Source organism: Porites lutea, chromosome 3 (genome assembly GCF_958299795.1).
Source record: "Porites lutea chromosome 3, jaPorLute2.1, whole genome shotgun sequence".
Taxonomy (NCBI): domain Eukaryota; kingdom Metazoa; phylum Cnidaria; class Anthozoa; order Scleractinia; family Poritidae; genus Porites; species Porites lutea.
The window spans coordinates 16,006,825-16,014,273 of record NC_133203.1 but is presented as its reverse complement, the minus strand read 5'-3'; the positions used below and the strand labels follow the sequence as shown (position 1 = coordinate 16,014,273).

At 38.6% G+C, this 7,449-nt stretch overlaps 1 pseudogene; it reads left to right on the top strand.

The window, feature by feature from the left end:
• The first annotated feature begins 588 nt into the window (after window positions 1-588).
• On the top strand, window positions 589-1,983 carry LOC140931639 (KRAB-A domain-containing protein 2-like; annotated as a pseudogene).
• The last annotated feature ends 5,466 nt before the right edge of the window (window positions 1,984-7,449 follow it).

Genomic DNA, 7,449 nt, shown 5'->3' with positions numbered 1-7,449 from the left:
ATTATTACAGTCAGAATGATAATTGACCCCTTTCTCCCCACATTAAGTTAATGATTAATGAAACTGTTGTAGTTCAATTTTAACCTCTGGTTTATTTTTTCCCAAACCAGCTCAATTTTTTTGAACCAGTTTAATTTTTGTTAACCAGCTTTTAATCAACTGTCTGAAAAAGGCCCTTTTCTTTTTGGGGTGTGGATGAAAAATTGGGGCTTGGCTTTTTAAGGGGGGTTCTGAAAAAGAATTAGATGCAAGATGAAAGAGAAGAGGGAAAAAGGATGGAACTTTTCCTGCAATTTATCATCTACACATCTCCTGTTAGTCTTTTATCCAGAGCCTACCACCCCACAGGATCTTTCATTTACCCCGTGCTTTATTTACCACTCCACCTCTACACTACTTATTTATTCACTTTGATATTGTTCTTACCAGGTAGACCACGGTAGAATTCGTTGGAGAGCGTTGAATATTTGTAGGTATTATAAGTAATTAGCCCCAGACTCTCCTCCGCTCGGCCAAATTTGTTCTTGAACTATTCATACAGTAAAAAACGTGCGCATTTGGTCTAGAGTGGGACTTAGAGCTCGAAACATGGGCAAACCTCATGTACATGTACCATGTGCACCGAGAGAAATATTTTACGAACAGTTGTATGCCTTGAAAAACAAACAGACCAAAAACGAGTCACAGATAACGCTTTTTATCCAGGATTCGTTCTTCGATAAAGCAAAAGCCTATCTCAAATACCAGACCGAGATGCAGCTTGGAATTCAATCCGAAGAAGCCATGCTGTCGAAGTGGGAAAAATCAACAGTCATAAGAAAGCAACGGGCTTATTCAGACAACTCAATAATAACACAAAACAAGAGAAAAGTGGTCCCTAAAAGAGACATTCACAATGTGCTGTCCCTCGCTCACAATCGCACTGCTCATCGTGGTCGACAAATTACTTCTAAATGGATCAGTAACAACTATTCCGAAGTCAATATGAAGGTGGTAGGCATATTTGTTGGCCTGTGCCCAATTCATGCGGAGCAGCAGTCAGTAACTAGGCGTGTTAAGCTTGTTGATAAACCTATTCAATCTGCGACATTTCTATCTCTCTTAGAGATAGAATTAATGGACTTCCGTAACTGTCCTTGTGATTGTACTGAGAAGCACACATGGGCCATGAACATAACTGATCATCATACTAAGTATGTTTACGTAACACCTCTGAAGGCCAAGTCTGCCGACGAAGTACTTACCGGATTCAAACGCTACTGCTACACCTATGGCTTTCCGAAAAAAACCCTAATCGACAATGGTAAAGAATTTGCAAACAAAAAGATGGAAGCATTTTGTGAAGAAAATAGCATTCAAGTGGCTCATGGTTCTCCATGAACACCAACCACTCAAGGTTTGGTTGAAAGATCAAATCGATCTTGGAAAGAGGATATGAGAGCATTAATAATGAGCACCTCTTCCACAAGTGTTCAAAAATGGTGTGAAAAAGCGTCAGAAGCAGCTTATACCAGAAACATAAGCTACCATTGAGCAATAAAGATGACACCATATGAGGCTGTTTATGGTATTAAAAGCCATAGAGAATGTGAACATCATGAGGAACAATCCAGAAAACGACAAAAAATAACTGAAAATCAAGAAAAGTACAGCAACGAAATGGTAACCCAAAGCCAAAGAAAAAACCAACCGAGAAAATTTAAAGTTGGAGACATTGTCTCTATAAAAATTGACCGTGTTGACAAGACATCACCTCTCCATTCCAATCTTCTTCTGGCAAAAGTTGAAGAAATTGTAAACACCTATGCACGTGTTGTGACCAAATTTGGTAGAATAAACACATTAATTTCACCCACCCGATTATATCCTTGCACAGTTACTAATCAGAACATTGAACTTGATTAGACTACTGAGCTGACATTTTCTGCAGCGTGCAAGAAAGCTACGTAGTGTATTTAAATAATTTGTCAAGTAGTACTTATTACCGAGGTTCAAGAAGTAAAAAAGCCATTAGTGTATACCAATACTGGTGTTGCTTCTTTGACTGAGTGGAAAAGCATTGGGTACCAAACCTTACCTAACCCTAACCCTAAATGACTGCTTAACCCTAATCAGTAAAACAAGTGCTTAATCTTAATCACTTAATTCACTACTTAAGGATTACATAGAATAAACTCCCCTTCAGTAAAATAAAAAAGTGACGTATTTGAAAAAATCAAACTGGTATAAAAAAATAAAACCAGTTAAAAAATTTTGAACTGGTTCAAAAAATAATTAAACCAGAAAAACAATTGAACTACAACAAAACTAAGAACACTTCCGTGAATGAATGGTGGTTTGTTGAAGGCTGAAAAAAATTGCCTTCTGCAGTAACTTCAGCTTTCTTCATTGGCACGTCTTCATGGAGATATAAAGTACATGAACTTCAGCTATACATTTTAATTTCATATACTGATGCCAGTAAGAGTGTGTTTTGAGAATAAGAAAACTGTCTTATTTAGTTATACAAAGAAATAAATTACAGCAATTGGTTTGAATTCTGATTTGAGTTTTTTTCCACCTTATTTTGATGGCTCACTGTATGTTTACATTTCATCATGCAAATTAATATAACATTTGGGCATTTTAAAGATAATCTAGCCCAACTCCCCAACCCTGAAATGGCACGAAATGAAACGTTATTAACACACCTTTAAAATAAATCCTTTGCATTTGCAATGTATTCCTAAATGACGCCATTTTAAAGGATACTACATTTGTTCATATGCCAATTTGTGTGATGTTTCATGTCTTATGTTTTGACAGGCTTTAAAGACAAACATACATCATCAGTTAGAATATGGAGTAATGGCCACTCTCTGTTTTGGATACATCACAACTGTCATCAAATACAAATTAATGACAAGAAAAACAATTGTGGAATACGGAGCTGTTACTCAAGAGTAGCTTCAAAAATTATAGTAGGTTAAGGAAAAATCTCTGTATCTTCTACAAAAAGAAAAATAAAAGTATTGCTCATTTTTTGGGGGTTCATTTTTATTGTCTGCGAGTGAGCTTATGAAATGCTCAATTACATGGTACATAATCACTTGTACTTTTTGCTGTCTCAGACTGTTTCCATTTACCTTTATAATCTTTTTTACATGTTTTTTGATTAAAACTTTCCAAAAACTGTTAAAAAAACATGGATTTCATGTTTTTGTGGCATATATAAATGCGTGTCTCTGCAATCAGTTTAACATGAGACATCAGGCTAATAAATAAACCTTGCATAGTAAAACTTTTTCACTCTTTTTAAAGCAGCTGAACATTGCTACGAAGCATTTCCTACTTGATAAACAAACCATGAGTTTGGAAATCAAACCATAGAATGCACTGCTTTGCCCATGAAACTCAGACGTACTACAGAAACAGTGATTTTTGGTGTTGAGTCTTTAAAGTCTTTAAAAGGTCAAGAAAACCTACTGCTGAAAAATCTACTTCGGAAAACCCACGTAGAAAATATCCAATTTTTGTCAAGGAGAACATTTTTTATTCGAAAGTATGGTATTCAAAGCATCAACGAAATGACTTTTAAAAGGACTGTAACTTTACAAGAGTTTCCTATTTCCCGCCATCAGATTTGATGCCATGCTATAATTGTTCAGCAAATGCATGCATGCGTACCGAAATTGCCCTCCTGTTGACACAACATAGTTCTTGTTACAATGCACATAAGTTTACTGCACAAACTACATGCTATCCCATGCAGACTATATGCATCCACTGGCATCAACACACCATATGAGCTTAAACATTTCTGCCACAATGTTATTGTTTTCTTAATTTTAAAAAAAAAAAATTATTTATTAATAACTTTTATTTGCAAGTTGATACCGGTGTTTATGCTCGTCATGAGTATGCAGTGCTTGAAGACAAGTAGTAGCTGCTTGTGCATTGCTTGTGCATATACAATTCCCCATGTCGTTTCAAGGGAAACAGAAACAGTGCTCAGCTGTTACTGCTGTGTTATCTGTTGTCTTTGAATATCGTTATCTAAGGCCAGCAACAATACTACACTTTTTCTTTACTTCACGTTCCTTAAAACGACCACAAATAATAGTACAAATAACATAAAAGATAAAGAATTAGCTAAAATACGCTTAACAGGCACCGAAGTTTGTCACATGGCCTGTCACTTCTAATTAGTTACTTTTGTTTACATGTTTTGTTCAGCTCGTTTATACTCACCCGCCCAATGAGCGTCGAGGCTTCACTTGTACAAGGCTGGTTAATCTCTCCGTTTATTCTGCTGCCTGAAATTTTGAAGAATTTAGAAGCATTGAGTAAGAAAAACAGCCTAGTTGACGACCTCATGCAGACACCTCAGACACCTCAGCTGTGTTCAGCGAAGAGCAAAGTTACCTTGTATCAGCCAGTCACTTCCATATGGAGGGTTTGCAGTAAACAAAACAGATGCAGACATTTCCAAATCTACTGCCTCTTGCAATTCCCTTGCAATTTTGGAATAAACTGGAAAAAAGACTGTGCAGAAATACTTCTTCAACAGAAAAAAACTGCTCCAACCTTCGCACCTTCGCTCCGCATGCCAGCCGTCAAGCGACCAAGCCAATCAAAGTCCTCCATTTTGATCACGGGATCTCATACTCCAATCCGTCGAGAAGTCTCCAATCGACATCGTCGTCCTTTCCCAAAAACTGGCGGGAAATTTGAAGAGTGCGTTTCTTGTGCCCCCGGAGAGGGTGAAGATTTTGGTGAGGATACTATACCAGTAAAAGAGCCTTTGTTTTGGAAAATGAAGGAAATGTCTAAAAATTGGCAAAATTGTTAAACCGTATTTACGAAGTAGACACATTGAAATGTCTTAAATCTGCAAAGCTTATCGTATTTTACCTGAAAACAAGAGAGGAAGAAGAGTGCAGATTAACAGTAACCTTTCCCAGAGTAGACATATTAAAACACAACATGCATACGAATATCCCTATCCCGTTCCTTTATATGGGTCATTATCCAAGGAACTGTAGAAAAAAAGAGGGTAAAACGGATTACTTAAAAAATTGTTCTAGGAGCGGTGGAGGAGGGGGTGCATTTCACAAACTATTTCCGTCAAGGGGGTACAGTTTTCGTGTGATCAGGAGACTTTAATATGGGCTCGAGCCTCCTGGTGTGATTTTGTTTCTTTCTTTTTTTTTCGAGTGGGTGGGGCAATTTTTGGTACATCACATTTTTCTGAAAACCTCTTGCCCCTCTGGGAAATAATAAATGATCGCTTCCTTTAATTGCAGCTTTAGCCAGGCTTTTTTTTTGTTGGGGGGGGGGGGGGGCGGGGGGTATTTGAGATATGTTTCGGTGAATATTCTCAGACAAACGGTATAAGTTTTGGAATGGGATTAATTTGGTTAATATGTTGCTCTTTTGGGCAGAATAAACTTCCACTTCGGAACAAAACCCTTGACCGTAAACGTAGTACACCGAATACGCAGACACGTGAATTCGCAGTGAATACGCAGACCCGTCATAGGCGGCGGAAGCGGGGGGGGGGGGACTGGGGGGGGCTTCAGTTCTTCACACTTTTTATTGTGATGGGGGCAGGGACCCCCCTCCCCAATTTGAAGAAAAATAAATAACTTTCTTTTATTTTACCACGGTCAACTCATTATCATTAGGACTATTTTGGAAAATTCAAGTAAACGTCCAGTCGTCTGGTTAAATCCAAACAACGTACGTAGCCGGTTGGATTAGGACATTTCATTTGTTTATCCTCCCCCACCGCCCTATGGAAGGCTATCCTATGTAGTTTTTGTTGTCAGCACCATTTAAGATAGCATCGGTCCAAAATGTTTTAAGTTCCCAGTACTCCACTATCCGAACGCCTGGAACGCTAAGATGTTGTCGGCATCTTACAAAAAAAGACAGAGGCCGCCTTTTATTGCTTATTGGTGGTAATGGGGGGGGGGGGGGGGAATAGAATGTTCAATTTCATTTTCAGCCGCCCACCCCTCTACTTTATATTTCACTCCGCCGCGTCTGCACGTGAATAAGTAATCGCTGCGTATCCAGGAACAAACCTTATAAATAATCTTTATTAGGTCTAAAACAGTAGTGCATTAATATCTTTTATTATTCATTCAAGATATTTCCCCCATTCTGATTGGCTAAAAGCACACGCATAATTCACCATAACCAGCTACTGATGACCAAATTTGGAAGAATTTTCCGATTAATGAACCGATAGACGTCAAAAGTGCAGCTTTCTTGCGGGTTAATGCACCGTTAACCGAGAAGACCTGGGTCGAGGTTGAGTTGTTTTGGTTGTGAAAACAAAAATGGCGGACATTTCACTCGTTTTAAGAGTAAGAACTAGGCGAAATAATAGCTAAAAACATGGCAAGAACAGCAAAAAGACAACTCGAAGGGCGACATCTGTTACTTTGGAGAATATTTGCGGAGCTGAACAACCCTAAACGTGCACTTAACATCGATGGAGGTAAGCATGTTTTAGCTTTGTTTTTAAACTAGGAATTATTTTGAAGGAGCAATACAACAATTATTAAATTCGGCTTTCGTATCATATGAAGAATTATGGAGATCTCAGAGGGTGTTATCCGCCTCGGCCTACGGCCTCGACGGATAACACCCTCCTCGATCTCCATAATTCTTCATAAGATACTCAGCCTCACTCATTAATTGTTAATTAGCTGTAGTGACTGAGGATCCGTCAAGTATACATATATTTACTCTAACAAACACTTAAAAACGTCACACAAAGCCGGAGCCTGTAGGCTCCTGCGCAAAGCCACTGGAGATTGCCATACATTTTTTACTACTCCTTTCAAGTTTCTGGAAAGGTTGTACAATTTATCTGTAGTACATTTTAACGGTTTTCCCCTTTGCTTAATACACCTATTCCCCCTACTCAATTTTGGGATATAACCAAACGATTGCGCCGCTGCGGGCGGAAGCAGTTAAGTTTGGTTCAACATTGCGCTGGTTCTGGGGTGGGGAGGGGGAGAACAAAACGAAGTAAAAAATAGTAGCCTTCTCAACTCTTTTCCAATTGTTGTAGTTTTTTCCTCTTTTTCTCCTTGTCTTTGTCTCCTTGTCTCCTTGTCTTCTTCCTTGTTTTTCTACACGTATTCTTTGACGACACAAAACGCGGCTGCCAAAGCCAGCAATACCCCGGTCAGTACCCAACCTGAGACTATGGAGTGCAGTGGAGACTTAATTCAATGGCCTATAAGGGATTGAATGCGCACTTTTCAATTGACTATTTTCCAATTGCCCATAATACACTCTGTTTGCCCCCCAAATTTTGCATAACTTATTGTCTTAAAATGCTCTTGGGAAAAAGCAATACTCCCAGGAGCATTTAAAAACAATGGTTTATGCAGAATTTGGGGGGCAAACAGAGTGTATTATGGGCAATTGGAAAATAGAGAATGGCCCTGA